At 32.2% G+C, this 27,224-nt stretch overlaps 1 non-coding gene across 1 annotated transcript; it reads left to right on the top strand.

Annotated features, from left to right (window-relative positions):
- The first annotated feature begins 762 nt into the window (after positions 1-762).
- Positions 763-2,360, top strand: LOC109790001 (uncharacterized). The gene is made up of 2 exons (XR_014432510.1): positions 763-1,960; positions 2,090-2,360. It is a non-coding gene; the product is annotated as an uncharacterized LOC109790001 (transcript).
- Positions 2,361-27,224: the final 24,864 nt, after the last annotated feature.

Here is a 27,224-nt window from a genome sequence, read left to right as displayed (position 1 = left end):
CACTTATAGTGAAATCGTCTAAAAATAATGTTCACACAAAATCAAGTTATCGCTTTTGTATATGTTATACGTTATAGATGATGATGATGATTATTATTATTATTATTATTATTATTATTATTATTATTATTTTTATTTTTATTTTTATTTTTATTATTATTTTTATTTTTATTTTTATTTTTATTTTTATTTTTATTTTTATTTTTATTATTATTTTTATTTTTATTTTTATTATTATTATTATTTTTATTTTTATTATTATTATTATTATTATTATTATTATTATATTCAATTTTGTGGCTGTGAGGCTTCCTTCCAGTTCTGTTATCCTTTTCATGTGGAAGAAGTTTGGCGAACAAGTTGATGCAATTCGATCTCATGTCTGTTATAAGCACACATCATACAGTTTTTCGTGTATGGTTATTTCAAACTTTTGACACACCTTTTATATCACTTTATCAATTTTTATTAATTCGACTCGACATAAACACCTGTGAGGTTTCTATTCTTTAAATTTGCGTCACAAAGTGTGGTAATCCATTCCCTTCTCACAATTATCACTTCATCATGTGCTCTTTATGAAATTTGAACATACAACATAGAATTAAAAATATCCTATATTTATTCTATGTTGTCATTTTTAATAAACAATTTGATACCATGTAGATAGGGGTGGAGCCATGGCTGTCCCAAAGTTTTTTGATGGCTATCCCAAATATTTTTAAGAAATTTTGGGGTTGTTAAGATAAATATAGTTGGTTACCCAAAATTATTTGTGAATGTGAATTTTTACAAATTAAGAACTTTCTTAATATTGTTATGATTTTATCTCTTTCAACATAATCTCTATACACATTGTTAGTGAGAAATTTTCATTGATGCTATACTTTGAATATCCCAACAAATATTTTCAGACTCTGCTCTGTATGCAGTGTATGAAAATTATCATGCTGTTCATGTTTGAACATTTTAAATCACATTTTGACACATAAACATATTGGTTCTTGTTTGGTTTGACAGAAAGTCACTTAAAAAAAAATGGTTATCAGGCAAATTAATTTACGCAATGAAAAGAAATCACTTTCTTTAAATCACTTTTTCACGAGGGTTGATTTAGATTTATCCTATGTCTGTCCAATAAAATTGAAGACAATAACTAGATGAGAAAGCATGTTGAACTTACTACTTAAAGTCAATACAATTTCTCGCTTATGTTGTTCCATTTGTCCCCTACTTGACCTTGATAGAATAGACGAACTTTCCCCTTGTGGTCATCATTGTTTTGTCCTTATAAGCTACCAATAACATGCTTGTTGTATATAAGTTTTTTATTCATCAAAACTTGCCAAATCATTGTAAATGGAAACCTCACTTCCTCTGGCCACTGATAGCTTCTCATATAGTTGGTTACCAAACTTCAAACCCCTTGCAAATGAGCCTCTCAGAGAATCTACTTACAATTCCCCATTATTTGAAGAATGCCAAAACTTCAACTTTGATATTTCCATCACTCACTCCCCTTCTGTCCTTGCTCATGCTGATGAACTTTTCTCTAATGGCCTCATCAAACCAATATTTGTTGACCATTCCAAGTTAGAGTCATGCAATAGCAATACCATCTCAGCTTCCACACAATCCAAGACTATTTCTTCCTTTTCTTCTAGAATTGTTTCTCCAATAACTCTAAAAATTCATCATGGTTTCCTCACAAGGTGGAAAGCCTCTACATGTGGAACCTTGAGAAACTTATCTAGGTATGTAAACCAACTATGCCAGAAAGTTGGAGGGTCAAGAAAAAGTACTAAAGTTGATGATATTGATAAGGAAGAGTGGCTAGTTAATAGCTGGAGCAGTTCACAGCATGTATCTCCTAAATCAATTTGTGTCAACCCTATTGGTGCTTTGCATGATCAAGAGAACTCAATCTATGAAGCAGTCCTCCACTGTAAAAGATCAATAGGTATGCTTATGCTTTTCGCTTCTTTTTTCCTTTTAAAGTGAGTCTATGATCGATATGTTAGCCTTACAAATTAATTTATGATTGATATGTTAGCCTTACAAATTAATTTCTTTCTTGTTTTCATTTCAGAAAGATGATCCTTCCTCAAATTGGTGGCAACTGATAAAGCATTTCAACTGGTTCTTTGCATCATTTCTCTCTTGTTGACTTGAATATTTTTATTTCTTGTCTTGAACAAAAGGTGTTTTGGCAGATACCAGCTGAGGGGTGTATAATATCAAATTTCAGAAATGTTGGATAGGATCCAACTTCTTCATGATTTTGTTGAGATAAGAGTTATTGCACAAACTATGTATTGTGTTCATATTGTAAGAAAGATAAACAATCATTTTCTTCTTTCCTCTTTTTTATTGCTCACTTTACATGTCAATAAAATTTTGGCCGAGAGATTTTACTGAAAAGTGTTTCTAAGAACAAGGTCACTTTGGGCCTTAAACATGATTATTATAGCAAGAGAAAACAGGATGTGTAAATTGTGAACCATGCGACAAGAGCATGTAAGAGAAAAGTCTGTATCTTTACTTCATTAATTAAGAGCTACCACTTAGAAATAGCAGGCTACAGTAACAAAGTATAGCACTAAAAAATCTTCATTTTGTGACATAGTGAGACAACATATGAAAACATGAAGTGTTACATATAGAGATGTTATAAGGGGCAGCAAAGTTAATTAATCAATAGCTTATATTTGATTACCCCTTTGTGAGAATTGTCACTAGTGGATATTTTTTCTTTTCTACAACTTGCTACCATCAACCTCTAGCGTACTTGGTCAATTAAAAAATCAGATCTTACTCTCCAGGTGTGAAATAGCTAGGGAATGTTTGTGATAGAAAGCAAAGTCATCAGGGTAGAGTCTGGACCATTTCAGAAGTGACTTTCGTTGTCACCCTGTACAAAAATCATGAACCAATATTTAAAATCAAGAATCAAGCCTCAGACATATGATACCTGCATATTGTCAAGGACTTCAAGATCTGATAGCTGATAAAGATTAATAATGATAAAACCGGGAGTTCAAAATTTAAAAAATAATATAAGAAGAGAGAAACGAGTATACTGATAAGATATAAATAAAGTTCCACTTTATTTGAACAAGAAGGTCTATTGTAATTTGCAAAGAGATATTTTGGATAATGACAAAAAATAAAATGATTTAAGTTAAAGTGAATAATATTTTATCATTATAGAATTATATATGCAAATAATCAATAAAAAATAATATATATATTCTTGGTAAATATAATCCACAAACAAACAGGTAAAATAACTTCAACATATACTAAGTTATGTTTCATGTAAAAATGGTTTTCTAGATAAACATTTAAATGAAAAATGGAAAAACAAAAATACACATTTTTTAGGATAAAAGTCTGGAGAGGATAAATTCAAATTTAAAATTGAATTAATTTTTTTTAAATAATTAATATAAAAGAAATAAAAAGTAAAATCCAAGAGGCCTATATTGGGTGCACAGTGGGGGCAAATCACATTCACATGGGTGCATTTGATTTTACTAGTTTATTTGAAAAATAAAGAGAAAGATTCATATATAAATATTTCAAAGCATACCAAACAAAATAATGTGCGACTTCAACATTAAATTTATTTAATTTTAATTTTGAGTGTTTATATAAAATTAAACTATGAATATTAACTTTTCTCATGTTCTCACTTGAGATGGTTGAGATACCCTTACTAAATAAGCAAGACAAGGAGGGCATGAAAGAGAAATAATGTTGGAGAAAAATCCATAGCTGATAGAATGATCTAAATTCTGCAGTTCTTGATTCTTTGTTTTCTTTCTTAGAGGTGTTACTTCTTTATCTCACTAGAAAGTGACGTGATTATCACTTTGCATATCTCTCCAACTCCTTCAAAAGTTGAGGACAATATGTCACTGCATTCGGCATACTTGTGTTCATACTAACACTGCCCATCCCACTCACACGTATCCTTTCCTTTCTTCAAATAATCTTTTCTCCTTTACTCTTTCTCTTATTCAAAATTGACAACTCATTCAAAGAATTCTTTCTTTTAAAAAAGAAAATTAATAATGTTTTCTTGCCTTTATTTTTATGAATTTATGACTATTAAGTATTTTTTACATTACTTGTGTATTTTTAAAAATGTAAGAAATAAATTAGAATAATACTTGAAGCTTTTATTTTCACTAATGAATATTATTCTAATTATAAAAATAAATTTAAATCTATGAAGTACAACTATTTTAATTTTAAAAATCTCCAAAGTTGATATAATTATAATTTAATTTATTGATGGTATGTAAATATATTTTTTTTTATATATATTAATTGTTGATGGAAGAAATGCAAGTGTAGATTAAAGAAATTTTAAGAAAAAAAAAGTGAAAATCTTATTTAGTTGACATTAAATTAGAGATGTGATAAAAAAAATAGAGTATATTAGTGAGGGAGCAACCCTTACCTTTTAAGTTAACTTTTGAAATGGATTTATGTCCAAATTTTATAAAATTTGTGATGGAAATGTTAAAAACACATATTAATTAAAGATATGGTCAAAATTGTTGAGTTTTGTACTTCCTTCCTACATAACCAATAAGCTAAATGTGTAATAGTATTTTACTTAATAAGTGGAGAGTAGTTAGATCAGGTTTGAGAGAAAAAAGACTCATTATTAAAAAAAAAAAAAAAAACAACAACAACAACAAACATAGAGAAAAGAGAAGAAAGAAAATCATTGTGCATTTTCACATTCTTATTAGGTAGCAATTTTTGAATTCTAACTAAAAATTCGTGATCATACCAATTTTTTCTTAATAGCTTTTTAACTTTGTGGAAGTGATCGAAGGTTAATATTATGCGAAACAAAGACATATAAGGTGCAATAAGCACTAAGCTTATAAACAATAATTAAGAAAAATTCTCATTATTCAAATACTTTTTAATTTAACAATTAAAAATATATTTTTTAAAAATATACATATATGATATTTTTTAATTATATATGTATACTGACACGTTACATCTTTCCCCTTAAATGTAAATATAGTTTGATATCTACAATCTTCATTTCACACACCGCAGAAGACAAACACTTTTGGCATTTGCAATATGAAATTCCATTGACCCACGTGAAGTACACGTGCATTGTTAGCAAATTTGTGATTGCACATTAACAAATTTAGGGATGACAATGGGCCCCAATGGGGTGGGTATAGTAAACCCATCTCCGCCCCTCTGAATGAAAATTAGCCTCATACCCATCTTCATATTCGCGCGGGTATCCATTAAGCGGGTATCAATGAATTTCTTGAATATCCACGAATATCCATGGATATTTATAAAATTTTTAAGAAATTAAAAAAATTATATTACAAATAATTTTAAGTTTATATTTTAATGTCATTGAAATATTAAAAATAAAAATTTAATATTAATTTTGAACTTTTATTTAACGTTAATTTTGTTGAAATAATAATAAAAATTCAAGATAATCAATAACTTAAAATACATCAATCTCACAAGTTAAAGTCTCATCACAAAGTTACAATAATTCAATCTCATAATTTCAAATGAGAGTAAACAACTTAAAATACATAAATCTTATTGGTCCAATCAAAGCTAAAAAATTAATCAAATTACATCCAACATAATTCTATAACATGCTTAATACATGTCGGTAACTTCATCAACCTCACTTTTGTAAGAAAATAAGATGAGAGAGTGTAGTTTTAGAATTATGAATGAGAGTAAACAACTTAAAATACATAAATCTTATTGGTCCAATCAAAGCTAAAAAATTAATCAAATTACATCCAACATAATTCTATAACATGCTTAATACATGTCGGTAACTTCATCAACCTCACTTTTGTAAGAAAATAAGATGAGAGAGTGTAGTTTTAGAATTATGTGGTACAAGGATAATTAGGATATTTAAGAAATATTATTAAACGGGTACCCGCGGGTATGGATATCATCATACCCGCCCCCGCCCCATTTATAAACGGGTAAAAAGTTATCCGTCCCCATTATCCGCGCATACCCAATTAGCCTATCCATTTATTATCTGTAGCAGATTTTATCCACAAATACCCGCGGGTACGAATATTTTTGTCATCCCTAAACAAATTAATGCACTATTGTTCTCAAAACAATTTCTCTTCTACAAGGATGGACACCTCGATCTTGTGAAGGGTCCCATATTTAAATTCAAAACAACAACTTGGGACCAGTTCTTGCAACTCATCTTATCATTATTTGCCACGATCACACGCTTATACGGCTCACAGAATTAAACTAGTCTAATACGACAAACAAGTGTAAAGGAATGTTCTGGATTATGAGCTCATTTATTGTCTTAGAATTTTCAGAACAATTTTATGTTTATATACTTTCATCCTCCTGTCGGCTCTACCATTTCCTTTTGGGTCAAGTGTTTCAGCTTTTGTTCATCTTTGTTATGTCTATTTCATCTTTTCTCTCTTTTCCATGACATTTTTTGTGTTCTTTTTTCTTATAATTTTTTATTAACAATAAGAAAAATGAGTTAATTACTTCGACCTCTACTAAGAACATACGTAGAAGAACCATGGTTTATCAAGGGGTGGTTCTTGATTACGTGACACAAATTATGTTCTTGCAAGAGGGGAGACTTTTTGGTGGCATATAGGTTCATTAAACCGCGACAAAGGTTAGGTCTTTCGAGACAAACTTTAGTTAGCTAAGATGAATGGACTAGGGTGGCAAAAATCCAGGTAGAAGAGGCATTGGTTTCTGTTGGGTTAGATTAGGTAATTTTAATGTTCTTTTATTGGACCAATTATAGTTCCGGAACCTGATTTTAATTTATTTCATTGGTATGTTGATTTTGGTATCATGCTTTTGTTGGTGACTTCTTTAAATATAGGAGATGATGTGACTCTTAGTTGTAGAGAATATTTTTAGTTTTAAAACTTTTTTATTTTCATGAGAATGTTATCTCTAAGGTGGTCTATTGTCGGTCTAAACCTATTTTTTTATTTTATAACAATTATGTGGATATATTGTATCCGCTATCTTATATGTAGAGATTTTTTTTTTTTTGAGTTATGTGATAGTCAAAACTCTATACAAGGAGTGTATTGTTCTTCCTTTCATTCAGCAAATTCGTTTTTATCTATAACATATTAGAAATTAGTATTTTTTAATTTAATATTTAAATATATATATATATATATATATATATATATAATAGGGCTTATAAATCACATTCTCTCTCACGTATGTTCACTTTCTGAAAAAATATCCTTATCTTTGTATTCTCTATTCCTTCCAACGGCATGCATAATAACATTGCAATTTTTCCAAAAAAAAAGTGTTGCACGTTGAGCACCACTCACTTGGCCTCCAAGATTAAATAAATAAATAAATAAATCTTTTCTAAACAACTACGAATGATTACATCTATATATAGGAGTCCAAGTAAAAGAAAATATACATATAACAAGTTCACTTATCTCTCCCTCAAAATTATTTCTAATACTAAATATATTTTTTGAAGCGGTGTTCTTTGGTTCAGGGATCTTTCTCTGCACTCAAACGGTCTAACCGATTGACATATCTTAGGAGAGGAATGCACTATAAGACTCAAAATTACCGGTGCAGTGGGGGCGTTTTCTTTCTAAAGATAGCGCTTTGCGTGCATCAGCCCAAGCTACTATAATGTTATTATTTAATTTACTCTTTATGTTTAATTAGTTGTTACTAATTGTTCTATTTTTAATTTTATAGTATTCATTGTGTTGATCATATTGGTCTTATTGATAAATCTAAGCTTTTTTTTTGTGCTCTATTAAATTTTATTTCCAACAATCTTAGAGAGAAAATACATTACATCATTTCTTGTTCAATATCAACATGTCTGCAATGAATATTTTTAAGTCTTTAAGCAGTAAGCCAGAAAAATTTAATGGTGAAAATTTTTTATGCTGGCAACAACTGATGAAATTTTGGCTTATGGAGCTGAGTTTATTTTCTGTTATTTTTAAATAGAAAATTTGAAAAATCTTCTAATGGTACCTTGGTTGAAGCTAGTTCTTCTGATGATACTTGTAGTGATAAAGATATTTTGTGTCATGGTCATATTTTTAGTGTTCTATCTGATAATATTTATAAAATATTTTGTCATACAAAAACTTCTTTGGAGTTATGGGATGCTCTTGAACTAAAGTATGATTCTGCTAAAAAGGGTTTAAGAAGATATACTCTTGTGAAAAAATGATTTATTTTCAAATGGAAGATGAAAAAATATTATTTATGACATGAAGATGAAAGAAATTACTTTGCTTGACATAATGCTTGTTAGTTTGTTAATTTCTAAATTGTCTCCTTCTTGGTCTGAATTTGCAAGAAGCCTTAAGCATAAACCTGATCATTTCACTTTATCTGATTTATTGGTTACCTTGCGAATTGAAGATAAGCATCATATTTCGCAAAAGGATTCTCGTAAACACCTTTTTCAGGCTAAGGCTCATTTAGTGGAAAACTCTAATAAGCCTAAACAAAAAATTTTCAAAAAAAATATGGTTTTTTCAATAATAATAAGTTTGGTCAAAGCTCCCATTTCTCCAAAAATAAAAACAAGGTTTTTAATAACAACTACAAACCAAAGAGTAAAATTCAAGGAAATGAGTCCTTCTGCTTTGTTTGTGGGAGAAACAATCATTTTGCTAAAGATTGTTTTCATCATCATCGTCAACCAAAAGACACTACATCTTATCCCAGATCATTGTCTCAGTCTCAACCTAATGTTATTACCGCTAATGCTAGCTCAGATTCCCCATCTAACAGGTATTACGTCACTAGCTCGGATTACCTTCATTGATGACTTCTCAAAATATTGTTATGTATAGTTGATTATTCATAAAAGTGAGTTATTTGATAAATTCAAAGTTTATAAAGCAGAAGTTGAAAATTAATTAGAAAGGAGTATTAAAATTCTTCGTTCTGATAGAGGAAGAGAATATTCTTCTAATGAAATGGGTGAATTTTTTGAAACATATGGCATTGTTCATGAAGTCACTCCTCCCTATGCTCCCCAATCTAATGGAATTGCTAAAAGAAAAAATCGTACTCCGTCAGACATGATAAACGCTATGCTTATAAGTTATGGTTTACCTGATAATTTGTGGGGGAAAGCTTTGTTTACTGCATGTAACATTTTGAATAGAATTCTTTATAAAAAAATCAGATAAAACCCCTTATGAACTTTGGAAAAATAGAAAACCAAATTTGAAATATCTCATAGTGTGAGGGTGTCTTACAAAGGTGAATATTCCTATTAATAAGAAAAGAAAAATTGGTCCCAAGACTGTTGATTGTATTTTTGGGATATTCTTTACATAGTACTACTTGTAGATTTTTAGTTATTAATCCTGAAGTTGCTAAAATTTCTAATAATATAATTATGGAATCTAGAGATGTTGTTTTCTTTGAAGATATTTTTCCTTTGAAGAATAAATTGTCTAAACCTCTTTATGATGCTTCTAGCTCTATTTTACCTTCTAGTAGTATTGTTAATAAGGATTTTGAACCTAGAATTGGTAAAAGAATTAGAAAAGCTAAAGATTTTGGTCTTGAATTTTATTCTTTCTTACTTGAAAATGATCCTAAAACTTATAGTGAAGCTATGAGATCTATTGATGCACCTTTTTGGAAAGAAGTCGTTAATGATTAAATAGATTCTCTTAAAATCAATAAAATTTAGTTTTTGACTAACCTTCCTCCTGGTTGCAAAAGTATAGGTTGTAAATGGGTTTTTCAGAAAAAATTAAGAATAGATGGCTCCATAGATAAGTTTAAGGCAAGACTTATTGTTATTGGTTATAAACAAGTAGAAGGTGTAGATTTCTTTGATACATATTCTCGTGTTTCTAAAGTTACTACTATTAATGTTTTAATTGCACTTGCATATGTTTTTAATTTGGAAATTCATCAAATGGATGTAAAATCTGCCTTCTTAAATGGTGACTTAGAAGAAGAAATTTACATGAATTAACCTGAAGGTTTTATAGAACCTAGAATGGAAAATAAAGTTTGCAAGCTTGTTAAATCCTTATATGGTTTAAAACAGGCTCCTAAACAATGGCATGTTAAATTTGATCAAGTTGTTTCTTCATATGGATTTCAGTTGAATAATAGTGATAAATGTGTTTATGTGAAACAATTTGATGATAATTCATGTGTTATTTTATGTCTCTATGTGGATGATATTTTAATCTTTGGTAGTAATCTACATGTTATAAATGATGTGAAGTCTTTCTTGTCTAGTAATTTTGAATGAAGGATCTTGGCCTTGTTGATGTTATTTTAGGTATTAAGTTAATTAAGAATCATGATGGTATTGTTTTGACACAATCACATTATATTGAAAAATTGTTTAAAAAGTTTAATTATTTTGATGTGAAACCAGTTTCTACCCCATTTGATTCTAGTATTAAATTGAAGAAAAATATTGGTGAAAGTGTCTCTCCTCTTAAATACTCTCAAATTATTGGTTCCTTGTTGCATTTTTCTAATTTTCTAGACCGGACATTACATATGTTGTTGGTAGGTTAGGAAGATATACTCATAATCATGATCATTCACATTGGCTTGCTCTAGAAAGGTTATTTAGATATCTTAAAGGAACTATTAATTATGGCATTCACTATGCATGTTATCCTACTATAATTGATGGTTTTAGTGATGCAAATTGGATTTCTGACTCTGATGAACCTAAATCTACTAGTGGTTATGTCTTTACTTTAGCTGGAGGTCCAATAGCTTGGAAACTTGCAAAAAAAACTATTATTTCTCATTCTACTATGGAAGCTAAAATAATTGCCTTAGATATTGCTAGTAGTGAGGTTGAATTTCTTAAAAATTTATTATAAGAATTGCCCTTGTTAACTAAACCTATACCTCCAATCTCAATGCATTGTGATATTCAAGTTGTTATTGCTAAAGTTACTAGCAAAAACTTTAATGAAAAAAGAAGGCACTTGAGAATAAGACACAAATCTATCAGAAATTTGATAACTCATGGTGTTATTTCTGTTGATTTTATCAGGTCTAAAAATAATCTTATGGATCCACTCACAAAAGGGTTGACGCGTCAACAAGTACTTGAATCGTCGAGGGGAATGTAGCTAAAGTCTATCAACTAGTTGCAACAATGAACACCCGTCTCGACAGAAATGGCGATCCCATAAATGGAGTTCAATGAGTAATAATGAAATTGTTTGTTAACTAAGTGCACTATTGTAAACTGCAAAATTATTGCATGTTTCATTCCTATGACGAGGTGTACTCTAAAGTAAACTGTGACAATAATAAGGTTGAGGTATTCAAATATTTATATTTATTGTGTTAAAATTAAAAAATACCTTTTATTGGACCCAATGACAATTGTTGTAGGGGTGGTTGTCACAGACCACCCTTGGAAGGGTTCACCTAGTGAGTGTGGTGGTGGGGTCGCTATTATGAGATATGGATAATCTCTAAGTGATACTCATGAAACAAGATACATGCACAAGGTCGTAATGCGCTCCACTGATTAGAACTCAAATGAACACATTTATTATACGTGTTATGTTCTAAAATTTGGTCAAAGGGATATGGTTCAACATACTCTCTCAGATGGAAGTTCATATGCACTAGGTATAAGGCTCAAACCTAGAAAGTTTCTTATACTGAAAATATAATATATCATGCTCCATTAAAATGTTTAAGTTATATATATATATATATATATATATATATATATATATATATATATATATATATATATATATATATCATCATTTTCCATACTTAAATTTTAAATTAGTGGGAAGTGGGGGAATGTTAGAAATTAGTATTTTTTAATTTAATATTTAACTATATGTATATATATAATAGAGCTTATAAATCACATTCTCTCTCACATACATTTACCTTCCGAAAAGGTATCCTTATCTTTTTATTCTCTATTCCTTCCAACGGCATGCACAGTAACGTTGCAATTTTAATACATTTTCTTACCTTTGTAAGCTCTTATTAAATATTGTTAGTGCCTAATTGTTCTCTCCTATCATATTTCATTGTTTTGAGGTTTATTGAGCTATTAATTTCGAATTGCATTTAATTGGATTTATTAGCCTAATTAATCTCATAATCATTTACAGAGAATTTGGAAGCACTTAATGGACTAGGAGCACTGCCACGTGGACCTATTTGAGCACGTTCTAAAATTTATTTTATTTTGTAATTTCGTTTTGTTGCTTATAATGGGCCAGATGGGCCAGCCCAACATTTCGGATTCCTTGTGTTTGAATTTTGGAGGGGGTCAAAGTGGATACTAGGTTTTTAGGTCAGATGAGGAAACACTTAGTGAAGACAGTCGCCACTCTCCTTTTATGGGTCTTGGATGAGTTTTGACCTAGACCATTTTGGGATCTTTATTTTCCTTCTCTTCTGCTTGTATTTTCAGTGTGCTATTACCTTATCTTTTTCTTCTGTTTTCTTTTATTTTCTTCTTCTATTTCTTCCTGCATGAAAGGCTAATTTGTAACATTCTCGAACTCAGTATAAATGCACCATTGAGGTATATTCATTTCAATGTGTCTTTGTGTTCTAATCCTTGTTAACCTGTTATGGTTTTTCTCCATGCTTAATGGTTTCTGGTTCAACTAGACTGAATGGCTCTGCTTATGGTTTGCTTAATCCCGTGAATAGAGATAGGAATGTATGCTAATGCTTCATTTGTATTCATTCGACAATGGTAATAACGCTTAGTGATTATTAGAAACTGAACCAACGTTTAGATCAGTAAAAGATAATTTTCGAGCCAATAATATGGGTGTTGTAACAGAAATAGAGAGTACATTGTTCCATTGTTTACTGTTCACGCGTTTTATTTGAATATGAAACCTCCTTATTCATGTGCTTGGTTGTATTGCAAGAACCTCTGACTGGCTTGTTGCTCCTTGAGAGATGACCTAGGAGTCATTCCCTAGTATTACAAAAATCATATTTCATTTGATTGGGTATGGCACCGATCAAGCACCACTCACTTGGCCTCCAAGATTAAATATATAAATAAATAATATTTTCTAAACAACTACGAGTGACTGCATCTATATATAGGAGCCCAAGTAAAAGAAAATATACATACAACAAGCTCACTTATCTCTCCCTCAAAATTATTTCTACTACTAAATATATTTTTTGGAGTAGTGTTCTTTGGTTCAGGGATCTTTCTTACAGTCGAACGGTCTAATGGGTTGACGTATCTTGAGAGATGAGCGCACTATAAGACTCAAAATTACTAGTGCAGTTGGGGCACTTTCTCTCTAAAGATAGCGCTCTGTGTGCTTCAGCCTAGGCTACTCTAATCTTATTATTTAATATTTTAATTTACTCTTTGTATTTAATTAGTTGTTACTTATTGTTATATTTTTAATTTTATAGTATTCATTGTGTTATTGATATTGGTCTTATTGATAAATCTAAGTATTTTTTTGTGCTTTATTAAATTATATTTCCAACCTAACATACAACATCATCGTGTATTATTAGTAAGGGTTTGGAACTCTTTTGGAGGGAGACTTAGACCCTGTTAAAAAGAACTTATGAACAATTTATTTGTACTTATTTCATTCTATAAGTACTTATGACAGTGTTTAAAGAAACTTATAAAATATTTTACAAATAGCCAATAAGATGTTTTGAATTTATTTTGATAAGTTATTCAATATATCTTATTACTGACCTTATGTAGAAACTTACTGAGAAATACCTAAATTTGAATCTTGTCATTGACATAAGTTATTCAATGTTAGTATTTTTGTCTCTAATGAATAATTTAAGGTAGATAGATAACAATTATTTTAAGGATCTAAACAAATTTTTAGAGGTGTCAAATACGAATCTTTTATATCTATACCCTGGATTTTAAATTTAATGGTCAAACTATCTCCCTTCCCACATTATTTCTCAAACTACCCCCTCTCCCTTTTTGTGATGGATTGAGAAGTTAGTGATGAGAGATCTGACTTCTCAATGATTTTTTTTTATTTTTATTTTTAATTTATAAAAATATTTTTTAATGTAATGAATATATTTTTTATAATATGAAAATATAAATTATAATAAAATAAATTATTATAGTAACTAAATTATTTAAATAAATAATACATTTTCAAAAAGTATAAAAAAATAAATATTTATTTTTTTATTTAGATAAGTTTTTTATGGGTATTATAAATGATTAGTACTCATTTTTTTTATGTTAGTGAATCTAATAGTATTATTTTTAAGTCTTGAATTTGTTTTGAAAAAAATCTTCAAAATGACTTTAAAAAATTATAATTTTTGTATTAACTCTTTAAACATTATATTAGAGGGTCATTCACTAATTTTCATGGACTCTTATTTTTATCTCTCAATTATTCAAGCATAAATTACAATAAAAAAAGTGAAATACAAAAAGTAATGCAAAAAATATCAATGTCAAAGAAGAATACCAATTTCACAAGGTGACGGATTTCTGTTTCACGGAAGATTACAATGAGGATGAGTTTGTCTTGGATATCGTGTATGGTTGTCTTCATCATCAATAATCTAGCCATCTTGCAACACAGCCTTATGACAATCATCGACATAAGCAGAAGAAATATTTGTCTCTTGCTGGAGATAAGATTCATATTAGTTAAAAAATGGAACCCTGTTAGGATACATACTTTGCAAATATGTTGCAGCTGATTGTGGCAAACCAACATTTGCACCAAATAGATTATTAACAAATTCTTCTATTGTTGATGCAAAAGAGTGCTGATAATTGTCATGGTAGTGATCATGATGTTGTTGTGATGAAGGAGTTGCAACAAATTAATTACATTGTGGTTTCCAACTATCATTTTGCATATCATCAATAATAATGGGGTTGCGATTTGGAGTTGTATTCTGTTGTGGATACTCTCGTAGTGTTAAAATTTATATTGACACTTGCAACATTTGGCCAACATCAATGTTCTCTACAAATCATGGGTCTTGTAATTATTAGGGTACAAATAAACAAAGAATTATATTTTTCCATATATTCATCCGTGTGGGATAAGTGACCATTGACAGGTTGTCCTACTAGAACATTCTTTCGGCGTTCCATCCATTGTTGGATCCAATTGACATGTTCTTCTGCCCAATTATTGTAAGCATTTTCCCTCCTGGATGTCTCATGTTGTTGATAAAAATTTATAGGCGATTGTGGTATATCCTTACATAAATCAAATTGGAGCTTTATCTTATCAACTTGTTTCCATTCAACCATTATAAAACAAATTAAAGGAGTACAAGCATTCTACATTGTTTAATTTTTAAATGCATTTTTTGGAAGTGTGACACCCTTCTACCCCATAATAAATAAGTAACAACAATAAGAATAATTCAATAAATATAACATCAAGAAGGGTCCACATATTTTAATAAAAACTCATAGGTTCACAAGTCTTGAAATAAATAGAAATAATAATAATAATAATAATAAAGTTTTACTCTTAAAAGAAAATTATCAAGGTCTCTAAAGAAAAATGAAAGGAATCCAGAATTTACAAATATAAGGTGAATATAAAACTCTTAAAAATAAGTCTCCTCAAACGACAAATAACAATTCATAACTAAAGCATCCTAAATTCATGCCCCAATGTCACATCCTATCAGAGCAGAACCCTTTCCCTTTAGAACTCAACACTATGAATGCCTTCATCTTCACCTAAAAGAAAACCACATAAAAACAGGACGGTGAGAGATAGATAACATCATATACGAACATAGAGCTACCCAATTCCCACCCCACACCGTGCACCAAAATATCATCATTAAATATAAACAACAAATACATCTCATATAATTACCAAACATCATTTTTTTTTTCAATCATACAAGCTTTCATACACATGCTCACTATATGCTCATACACATCTCCTCTCCTAAGAGTCTCAACTTGGCACTCCGCACAATGGGCGTACCTCGTCAATTCCCTTAGTTGTTGCCAATGCGGGCATACCGTTCTCACACCCTCCCAGGGCCGGTATGTTGCACGGTTAAACACCCAGCGGCCCGTGCAAAGGCAATCCACCCACCGTTAAACCCTATGTGGCTAGTGAGCTGCGCAGTTAAACACCCAACGGCCCACGCATGGAATGCCTCCCGTCATGGTCCCCCCTGTCTCAACCCCTCTCTGGGCCCAGGGTCCAATGCAATATAGCCACGTCTGGCTTCTCAAGCACCACATGCAACTCATAAGTCTCATGCAACTCATGCATCCCACATAACTCATAATTAATGCATCTCCATTATATAACATCATCACATGTCAATAAAAATCCATGCAATATCATCCTCACATGCTAGGTACCTATCATTAAGTTATCAACATCATAGATCACAAATTTCACATAATTCTTCACACACATCACAATATCTATGACATTCAGTTAATAATTTAACCATAACTCGAGATATACATATCCTTTCTAAGTGATCCCAACTCCATTAGAATCCTAACATCAATATCTACAACTTTCATGAAGAACACAAATCCTAATAAAGTCTTTTAGGTTACCATTCAGGGCTCACAAAAATTGATGTTGTGGTTCGCACACAGATTGGAAGGCTCAAATTTCAACTCACATAACTTGATCAAATATTAATATGTTTACACGATTCTTGTGTCTAAATGGTAGCCCCAGATGTCTAGTTTCTAAAAAAACAAACGGCACTCGATTTGGATAACTACACAGAAAGATATCGCAAAATTACAAACGTATGTCGGGGTCCCGACGCCCGACGCCCAAAACTGGCGCTGAGCGCCCAAATCTCTGCCCAGACTCCCCTCTGTGAAATTAAACCTGCGTTTTACGAGTTCCAACAAGGTTTTTACCAATTTCACTACTTCTACACCCCGTTGGTTCAGTTTAACTCCATTTATATTCTTCATACGTTCCAAATCAATCCATACACATCTCAAGCCTCAAAAATTGGTTTCCATTGGTTTTACAAAAAAAAATCTAAACTCTTCTTAACACATAAAATTCAAGTCATCAAATTTAAGGATAAAGAATTAACAAGAAAGCCCCAATGGAATTCAAAGACAATTCAAGAAATAAGTTCTTCCAAATGAATTAAGAATTTAGAACATCGATTGCACAGATAATCGTTCAGAATTTTAAATAGAGTTCCTAGAGGGACTTAGGGATTGCCCTCACTACCCGAACACCCCTATATTCACATATGAAGAAACCCATCCCCCCGTACCTTAAGGATGATGAACGAAAGCCAACAGAAGAACGACGGAGCAATCTGAACACTTTACGCCTTCCTTCAAGAATTTTCTCCTCTCCCCTCTTCCTTCAAGCGTCTGACGTTAAAATGAATATTAGGTAACTGACTACCCCCAAAACCCCTCTAATAATTCCGACTGGGCCAGGCCCATACTCACCCGCCCATCCCCCTCTATTTAATTAAAATGGTAAATAAATAATTAAAAAAAATAAAACAGTTTCAACTTCTATAATTATTTAAAATACTAATTTATTTTCTGCTCTCTAGAATATAAATATAAATAACTACTAGACTCAAGTTTCTCTCGTAAATATAATTATTATTATTTAGAATCTACTGCAATTTTATAAAATTACTAAATAAAATGATATAAATTATTTTCATAAAAATAGTAATTAATTAAAATTTAATTAATTAAAAATTTAGGATGTTACAGGAAGCATACATTCATAACCTTTATAAGGCATCCAAACAAATTCTAAGATTAAAAATGAATATTATCGTCTTAATATGTGACAATTAACAAATATATATATACAAATATTTGTAATTTGCATGTGATCAATTATTAACCTATACTGACTAGGTCACCTTTTGGTGTCCTTGAATGCCTCAAACCCCCACCACTCCATCTGGTACAACATACATGACGTGAGTAAATAAGCAACAATAACTACAATAAGGACAAAAGTCACTAGTACACAAAGGGTCTTTTACGTCGCGTATTTTGAGCCTTTTACGTCGGAAAAGGTTCTGACGTCAATATGGGAGACGTAAATTTACGTCGCCTCTGAAAGATGACGTAAATTTACGTCGGGGATTCTCTCAGATCGACGTAAAAAGGGACAAAAACATGCCACAATTTTACGTCGGACATGGTGTTGTCCGACGTAAATTTACGTCGCCCATTACAAGGCCCGACGTAAATTTACGTCGGACAACGCCATGTCCGACGTAAATTGTGGGAGTGTTTTTTTTAAAACATTTTTAAATTTTTGATATACCCAACACCTGCATATAAATATAGTCCAAAATACCAAATCTAAACCAGGCAGTCTAGAATAGAAATTCAAAATTGAATGACAAAAAGAAAATAATATATAAATCTTAAAAAACATAAATTATGACAATGTAAATCCTATTATCCTAAAAAAGCTATAAAACATATGTTTGTCAATGCTATCTAACTAACTAAACTAACTAACTATCAAACTATAAACATAATATCTAACTAACTAAACTTAGAAAAAAAGTTGCCCATTGTTCTCTTATCTTGAGCAACTCATCTTCGGGCAATGGAGATGGATCTTGGAAGACCTAAAACATTAATTTAAGTGTCATTAATATGCAATGTTAATTATCCTAAAGGTAAATATAGTTAAATAAATTTTGATATGAATTACCTGCGCCCAAGAATCAATAATACCCGCAAAAACTATGGCTCTCATCCAATACATGATGTAATAGCCACATTCAAACGAGTCTTGTTGCTTATTACACTAAAATGAGAAACAAATAACTATTATTTCCAAAGTCAATAAATTTAAATATTATTGACTGTATGAATTAATTTTCTAACCTTAGGGTATATGAAATGCAATGACTTTGATGATCTGGCTCTTCCACTTAAAATATTAGCTCTAGACACGATTCTAATTAATTGAAATAAAAACAAATGTTAGCCAATATATATAATTACAGTTTTAAAACATAATGAAAAAATTTAGTTACCCTTGTAATTGGCATTTAATTTCGTGGATTGGTTTTCGATGTAGTGAACAAAACCAAACAACGGTGTATTCCTTAGGAATGATTACCATTAACTGCTAATGGGACCTACATTGTATGACAAACAAATTAGTTATAAAATTACCATGATTAAAAAACCAATTAAAAAACTAACCCGTCAATGTATGGAACCATGTATATATCTCTTCTTGAGTCACTCATCCATGTTTGCATATATTGTTGGATCTGGACCTGAGTGTTTCCTGATTTTTGGATTGATTGAGGCTCAATAAATCCATATACTTCTTCTTGTGCTTGCTCCACACTCAATTTTTCCATGTACCTAACACAAATAATTATTATAAGTTAAATGTAATTATTGTAAATTTAGACTCATAAAAGAAAATATGACTTACATGGCCCACAGCTGTATGATAGATATATTTAACATGGAGTTTCCCCCAACAATCTCTAATCCATCAGGCAGAGATATGTATAGTGGAACATCAGAGCTATCAACTCCAAAAACTCTAATGTCCCACTGCAATTGAATTGGCTTCTTCTTTAATCGTGGTAATATGATTAGAAGCTTAGATATGGGATCACCCTCAGCTTCTGCGATATTAGCATCATCAACATAAGGTTCTCTCATGACCTCCTTACCACGATTGATAAAATCCTAAAGAAATAATCAAAATTAGTTAAACAATAATAGAATTATAAGAATATAAAAGAGCAATAATATAATTACCTTTGCCCGTTCTGAAAGCGGCATGACCAAACGTTTTGGCCAAGCTAAGAATGTGCCGGTTGCCTGCCCCACTAGTTGAACCTCTGTATTGGGCAAAGGCACTGGAGCAACAGCATCTTGAACTTGGTCAACCACAACCCGTGTCCAGTCTGGCTGTAGAGGGACACCATGGATGGTTGAGCCACCCTCAAATACTCGACCAATAGCCACTAATCGTGGGGGGTCATCCTCAACATATAACTCACAGTGGTTTGGTACATCAGTGTGAGTGATCCGGTGAGGGATTTGGAGCAGCACAACTCCCTTTAGTGCTGACTCAAACACCATCATGAGCAACTGCAGTCTGTTGCTGAGAAGGAGCCAAAAGTTCAAACTTCTATTCAAACTCTTTTTGAATATTTTTCAATCTCTCTTGAAACTGACTCTCCAATCTCTGCTCCATTCTCTGCATAACCTCTTGACTGCAAGAGTCAACAGTGCTCCTCGATGATCGAGCACCAAAGAAATCTCGGTGGCTCCAAGAACCACCAACACCACGCACACGGCCTCCGTGCTCTGGCCTTCCTGTGGCCGTTGTGAGGATATCATTCCGACCATCGAAAACAAATGAGCCCTGGGTGCTTTGCTCAACTAAACCCTCTTACAACATATTAACAATAAATATACCCTAAACTACACTTATGAATTAAATGAGTTGAAATGAAGAGTCTTAGTTTGTATATTTTTACTTACTATTTTATCCGCAACGACCCTTGCAAACTCAGAAGTCATTTGCCCATCTGATTTTGTCCGGGTTGCTATCCACATCTCATGGCGGGGAGGTGACTCCACACTGTCAGCAGACTCAACCCTTGTTGCCTCTGCCCTAGCCTTCTTCATTTCCTTTTTCTTTCTTTCATATCCCCCTCTTGACAATAGATGGGGTGCATCATTCTTGGCCTGTCGCTCTTGGGCAGCTATTCTTTTAGCCTGCAATAATACAAAAAAGAAAATGAGATTAATTAAAATATACCTTAAGTATTTGTGTCAATGTAAGAGTTATCAATAACTAACTTGCCACGAAGGGTCCAATCGAGTGGCACGAAATTGCATCCAGTCCTTATCAGTGATCTTGGTACTTTAGACAGGGAGTCTCATTTTGTCGCTCTCCAAATACATACTCTCGTGTCAAGAAAGTCTTGAAGTCTCTCCACCTGGTGGCCAGGGTAGATAACATCTTCCTCCTCATGACCTCAGTGTTGGGAATGTCAAAATTTTGCTATGAAAATAACAATAATTAATAAATAATGTATTTAAATTATATAATATTCAAGAGATGTGAAAGTATATACCTGAATATCCTGCCACATGAGGTTCTTGTCAACCTCCTGAACGTCATCCCATGATGGAATGATAATAGAAACATGTCATCGAGCTAGGACTCCCAAATAGCTCTTAAACTTGGCAACATTTGGGCTTAATGCCTTGCCAGAACGAGGATCCACCTCAACCGGTGTCCTCTCCTTGGCAATGCGCCCAGCTGTCAACCCAGACAATCGGGTGATAGATCTACCTTCCCTCCTTCCACTGCCAGACCCAGAATCCTCCATAATCCTGAAAAAATTAAAGTCTCATTACTAAAACAATGAATTAACTGAATAGACAAATAATGCATCTGGAATGGCCCGTACTGAAACCAGAACGGCCCGTTCCAGATCAACAATTTGCAACACAAAAGATTTTAGTAGAACGGGCCATTCTGCAACCAGAAAGGCTTGTACTGCTTGCAGAACGGCCCGTTCTGCAAGGAGTACAGGCCGTTCTGGATGCAGAACGGCCTGTTCTGCAAGCAGTACATGTCATTCTGCTTGCAGAACGGACCGTTCTGCAAGAAGAATGGCTCGTTCCAGATGAACAAACAGAAGAAAGTAAACCAAAAATTTGCGTAGACAAGAAACTAACCTCAAACGTGTAATGTGCAGACACTTAGAGAGTTATAAACGTCCAATATACACACAAACTCACTGGGAGACTTAGAGAATGAGAGAAAAGGGATTATTAGTTTCCGTAAACAGGGAGCGCAGGAATGAAAAATGAAACTTGCATGAATATAGGGCCATATTCACGTCGGGTATGTGGGGTGCGACGTAAATTTACGTCAGACAAAGGGGGGTTCGACGTAAATTTACGTCGCATAGTGAGAGATCCGACGTTAATCAACTAATTTACGTCAGACCCCCATTTGTCCGACGTAAATTAGTTCCCGTTATTTACCATTCTGCCACCGCGTAACGTCGGTGGTTCCTTGTTTCGACGTCATTTAGGTGACGTAAAAGCGTCTTTTTGCACTAGTGAGTGTTTTTAAATTTTATATACCTAATTGTAAGAGGATATAATCTTTGTAGATGATTGACCTATGGTGCTATGAAATGCATGTAATACCATGCCCAAGATTGCAACAACAATGCACACCCACCTATAACTCGTGCACCTGCAAGACTTCCTAGACACATCTCTTTATATAATGTTGCCAAACATGTCGATCCCCAACTATAGCATCTAATATTGTTAAAATCCATTAATAAGCTTAGATACTTAAGGTTAACTCTATTGGTTGATTTGTCTAGAAATATAATACCCCCAATTTGGTACATTATGTAGGCTCTACAATGGACTTGTAACTAAAATTGGGTTCGCTCATTTGGGAGTTCTTATTTTAAAAGTTCTGTCAACCAGACTAGTTTGATTGTAGACCATTTTTGCACTCTTAATGGAGGAATCATACCTAAAATTCTTTCACACAACTCATCCCTATCTAGATAACTAGGTATAGTAACTACTCTTTCGTTCACTGATAACGATGTTGAACGTTATCAAATAAAACTAGTTTCCCTTAAAAGTTTTGTAACATAGGGAACCTAGGTCAGAATCTAGAATCACAAACCATAGAAGAAGAATAATGACTTGCAAGTTAGCTAGGGAATTTTTATCGAACATTTTATGGGCAGTAATTATAAATTGAAATTTAAACTCTACAGAATCAATAATTTTAAAATCCAATAAGATAAAACACCAATTCAAGTTTTGATTATTGTAGTATAAAAAATATAATATGAATTCCAACATTTAATAATTAATTCAAATTATAGAACGAAGAACACAAATGTGCTATATGAAAAACCTTACAAAGACAAATTTGTTTCGTATTGTTCCGATCTGAATTGAATCCAATTCAGTATTCTAAAATTAATTTGAATTAATTATGTTTTTCAATTAATTAAAAATGAAATCCATAATTATGAATTTAATTTTAAATTAATTAAAGAACAGAAAAGGAGAGGAAAGAGGAATTTCAATTTGAGAGAATTTTACCGCATAATTGAAAACTTGAATTGATTAAGAGAACTTAGCCATGCATCTCCATCATTGTCCATGCAAAAATATGTTCGAAGAGAAGATGAAGAGTCTCATCCAAAATAGAGAGGAATTCGTAAGAGAGAAAATAAAAGAGTTGAGAGAAAATGAGAGAAGCTTCTAGAACAAGAAATCTAAAATCTGAAAAATGATGTAAAAGTGTCTGAGTTCTATATAATTACACCTACATATAGACAAATAAATGGGTCTAAGTCTGACTAAATAAGACCCAATCCACTAATTAAATCCTAATACACTAATTAAAAGACATTAAGGTTTAAACTACAAATAAAAAAATAAAACTACACTGGGCCGCAACTTTGCACTAACTTTTAGAACCTCTTCTGATCTGAATTGGCTCTGGACTTTAACAGAGAAGTTATAGAACTCTCTCTAAGATTTCCAAAAGTACCAAGAGTGTCCCAATCCGAGTTTGGGAGCTCTAGATATGGTCTGCACAAGACAGAATGTTCAAGTGGATAAAAATCAAAAAATTGAGTAAAATTTGCCACAAATAATCAAATAATACCATTATCATAAATCTAAGTCAAAATAAAAATATAAGACACATACAAAAGTCAAAAAGGCCAAATAAATGCATATAAAGTTGCTTCCCAAAATGAGCTGTCATCCACCCTAAGTCCTAGTTGTAGAGCTACATCTTTTAATGTCACAGTGCATTCATCACATGGTAGATGTAATGTACGTGTGTGTCTCAAGTCTCCATCTCTCTACTATAGTTGTGATCAATGAATAATCTATCTTACATTGTCTTATGAGTGAGATTTGTTTGAATCTAGCTTGTTCCAACAATGGTATAATTAGTGAAATTGGAGAGGGATTGTATGGTAGTATGCTTGGAAGACATCATCTGTTGGACTCTGCAAATTAAAAAAAAAATCATTAGTATAAATTAAACATGATTGAATGTAACATAAGTTACCATTAAGGCTATGCAACCAACTATGTGAACATATTATTTTCTCAACAACTATGGGGTAGCCATTGATGTTACTGTGAAGTTAAGCAATGTTATGTATTATAAAGGGGAAAATGTGAATTCGATAATGATCATTTATTTATATGTCTAAGTAGAAAGAGGATATTTATTTATAGAAATGATCGATTTTGATCGTTCAAATCGTCGGTTCAATCTTAAACACTAGATAGTCGAGATCACTCTGTACAAATTGACGATTGAGATTGCATCGATTCAAATGCAAACATTGTTCCAGTGTCAAACTACTTTAAAGAATTTCTTTTTTTATAGATAAATGGATGGTCAAGATCGCTCTATACAAATCAATCAATGGCTAAGATTGCACCGATTCAAATGCAAACACTCTTTAGGTGTCAAAATACTTTAAAGAATTTCATCTCTTGTGATAGACAAATGAACGGTCGAGATTGCTCCATACAAATCAATGACTGAGATCGCACCGATTCAAACACAAACACTATTCAGGCATTAGAATACTTTAAAGAATTTTGTTTCTTGTGACAGACAAATGGACGATCGAGATCGCTTTATACAAATCGATGATTGAGATCACACCGATTCAAATGCAAACACTATTCAGACATCAGACTGCTTTAAATAATTTCATCTCTTATGATAGACAAATGGACGATTGACAGGGCTCCCTACAAATCGATGGCTGAGATTGCACCGATTCAAACACATACACTATTCTAGTGTTAGACTACTTTAAAGAATTTTGTCTTTTGTGGCAAAAAAATGGATGGTCGAGATCGCTCTGTACAAATTGATGACTGAAATCACACCGATTCAAATGCAAACACTATTTAGGCATTAGACTATTTTAAAGAATTTTGTCTCTTTTTACAAACAAATGGATGACTGAGATCACTTTGTATAAATCGATGGTTGAGATCACACCGATTCAAATGCATACACTATTTTGGCATCAGATTGCTTGAAAGAATTTGGTCTTTTGTGATAGAAATGGACAGTCAAAATCTCTCTATACAAATTGACAGTTAAGATCGCACTGATTCAAATGTAGACACTAGTTAGGTGTTAGACTACTTTAAAGAATTTTGTCTCTTATGACAGACAAATGGACGATCGAGATCACTTTATACAAATTGACGACTAATATTGCAACAATTCAAATGCATACATTATTTTGACGTCAGACTACTTTAAAGAATTTCATCTTTTGTGACTGACAAATGGACTGTCGAGATCCATATAAATCGACGGTTGAGATTTCACCAATTCAAACACAAACACTACTTAGGTGTGAGACTGCTTTAAAGAATTTCATCTCTTATAACAGACAAATGAACGGTTGAGATCACTCCGTACAAATCAACAACTAAGATCGCACCGATTCAAATGGAAACACTGTTCATTCTTCTTTAAATAAGACTACTCTTTTGTTTTTTTTTTACGTAAGACTTACTCACCATCAACCTTCAATATAGCTAAACACAACCCTTTACCCCTCGACTCATATACACTCTTTCAATAATATGGCTAGTTTTAGGAGAGAAAAAATATATATGTTTACTACAATGGTGAAATGATTGTTGACGAGAAAGTGGGGGTATTGTATAGATGCCTTCACCCAACTTGGATAATATTGAGGCGAGGCTTGTCGTTAGAAGAGTTGAAACGTAAGCTTGAACAATGAATCCAAATTGCCCCTACCCAATTTGCTAATGTTTTTTTTTGCCACCCTTTATCTAATGGAGGTTCTTATGTTAACCATGGATCGACGCTCATCAGAGATGAGGAAGATATCCAAGTGATGTTTATTGCTAAAGACAATTACAATAGTCTTGGGTGTGTTGAGGTATATGCAATATTGGAGGATATTTTTGAGCCTCCAAGTTCTCAAGCCAATTTTTCTTTAAATGCACATTGCATTGAAATAAAGCATGACCTCTCTTACAACAAACCTAAACCTATAAACTTTTCCTTTGAATGGGAAGGAGCTACATCTTCATATAGCCAACTCCTAATTGCTGAAAAGTTTTTTACCTAATTATTTGCATCTCACTCACTCAATTTTCATGAAAGTTAACCACATCTACATCATGCCAGTCACCATGATTGGGAGGTAACCACAACAACCCCAACAATCCAACAACAACAACTTCAAGTTGGTGGAATACATGAAGAATATATTGGTCTCATTAGTGAACATTAAGACAACGAGCTTGCACACAATGTTGATGATGAGATGATGATGATGATGATGATGCAGAAAATGACAACAATGTTGCAAGTCCATCATTTGCTCCAAGTACATACAATCCCCCTCTACACGTGCTTTAATTGAAATCAGATCAGATAGATGTTGATGATGCTGAATTCAGACACTTATTGGATCGTGAAAGAATTCCACTTAAGGTGGGAGCTCTATCTATTGGGTAATGATTTCCAAATAAATATATCATGGATTCTACAATCAAAGAATTTCACATCAAGAACCATGTTGAATTCAAAAAAAGAATTGATATAGGACATATAGTTGCATATTGTCCGAAAGAGGGATGTAGTTGGTATTATAGAGCATACTTTTGCAAAAATGGAATGTGGGAGATTCGTTCACTACCTCATCCACATACATGTGCAGTAGAGGTGATTTCTCAAGATCATGCAATGTTGGATCCAAAGAAGATTGCTAAATACATCATGTAGATAGTGAAAATGGATCCAATGGCTATAGTACCACTATTGATTGAAGTAGTCAAAGATAAAGTAGGGTACATCATCTCCTATGCAAAAGCTTAGAAGGCTAAGCAAAAGGCATTAGAATAGACATTTGGAAATTGGAAAGAATTGCATAAGTTGTTGCCAAGTGCCTTCAAGCCTTATAAATTTATGTTCCTGGAACAATCATCTAAGTCAAATACACCCAATCCTTGAAAATGATGTTTTGGTTCTTGGCAACGAAGATTCCATTAACTTTTATGGACTTTCAAACCATGCATTGACGGGTTTGCATACTATAAGCCAATTGTTCAAGTTGAT

The sequence above is a fragment of the Cajanus cajan genome, chromosome 3 (genome assembly GCF_000230855.2).
Source record: "Cajanus cajan strain Asha chromosome 3, NIPB_CcT2T_4, whole genome shotgun sequence".
NCBI lineage: Eukaryota > Viridiplantae > Streptophyta > Magnoliopsida > Fabales > Fabaceae > Cajanus > Cajanus cajan.
The sequence above is the reverse complement of the archived record's forward strand: the minus strand, read 5'-3'. Positions and strand labels throughout refer to the sequence as shown.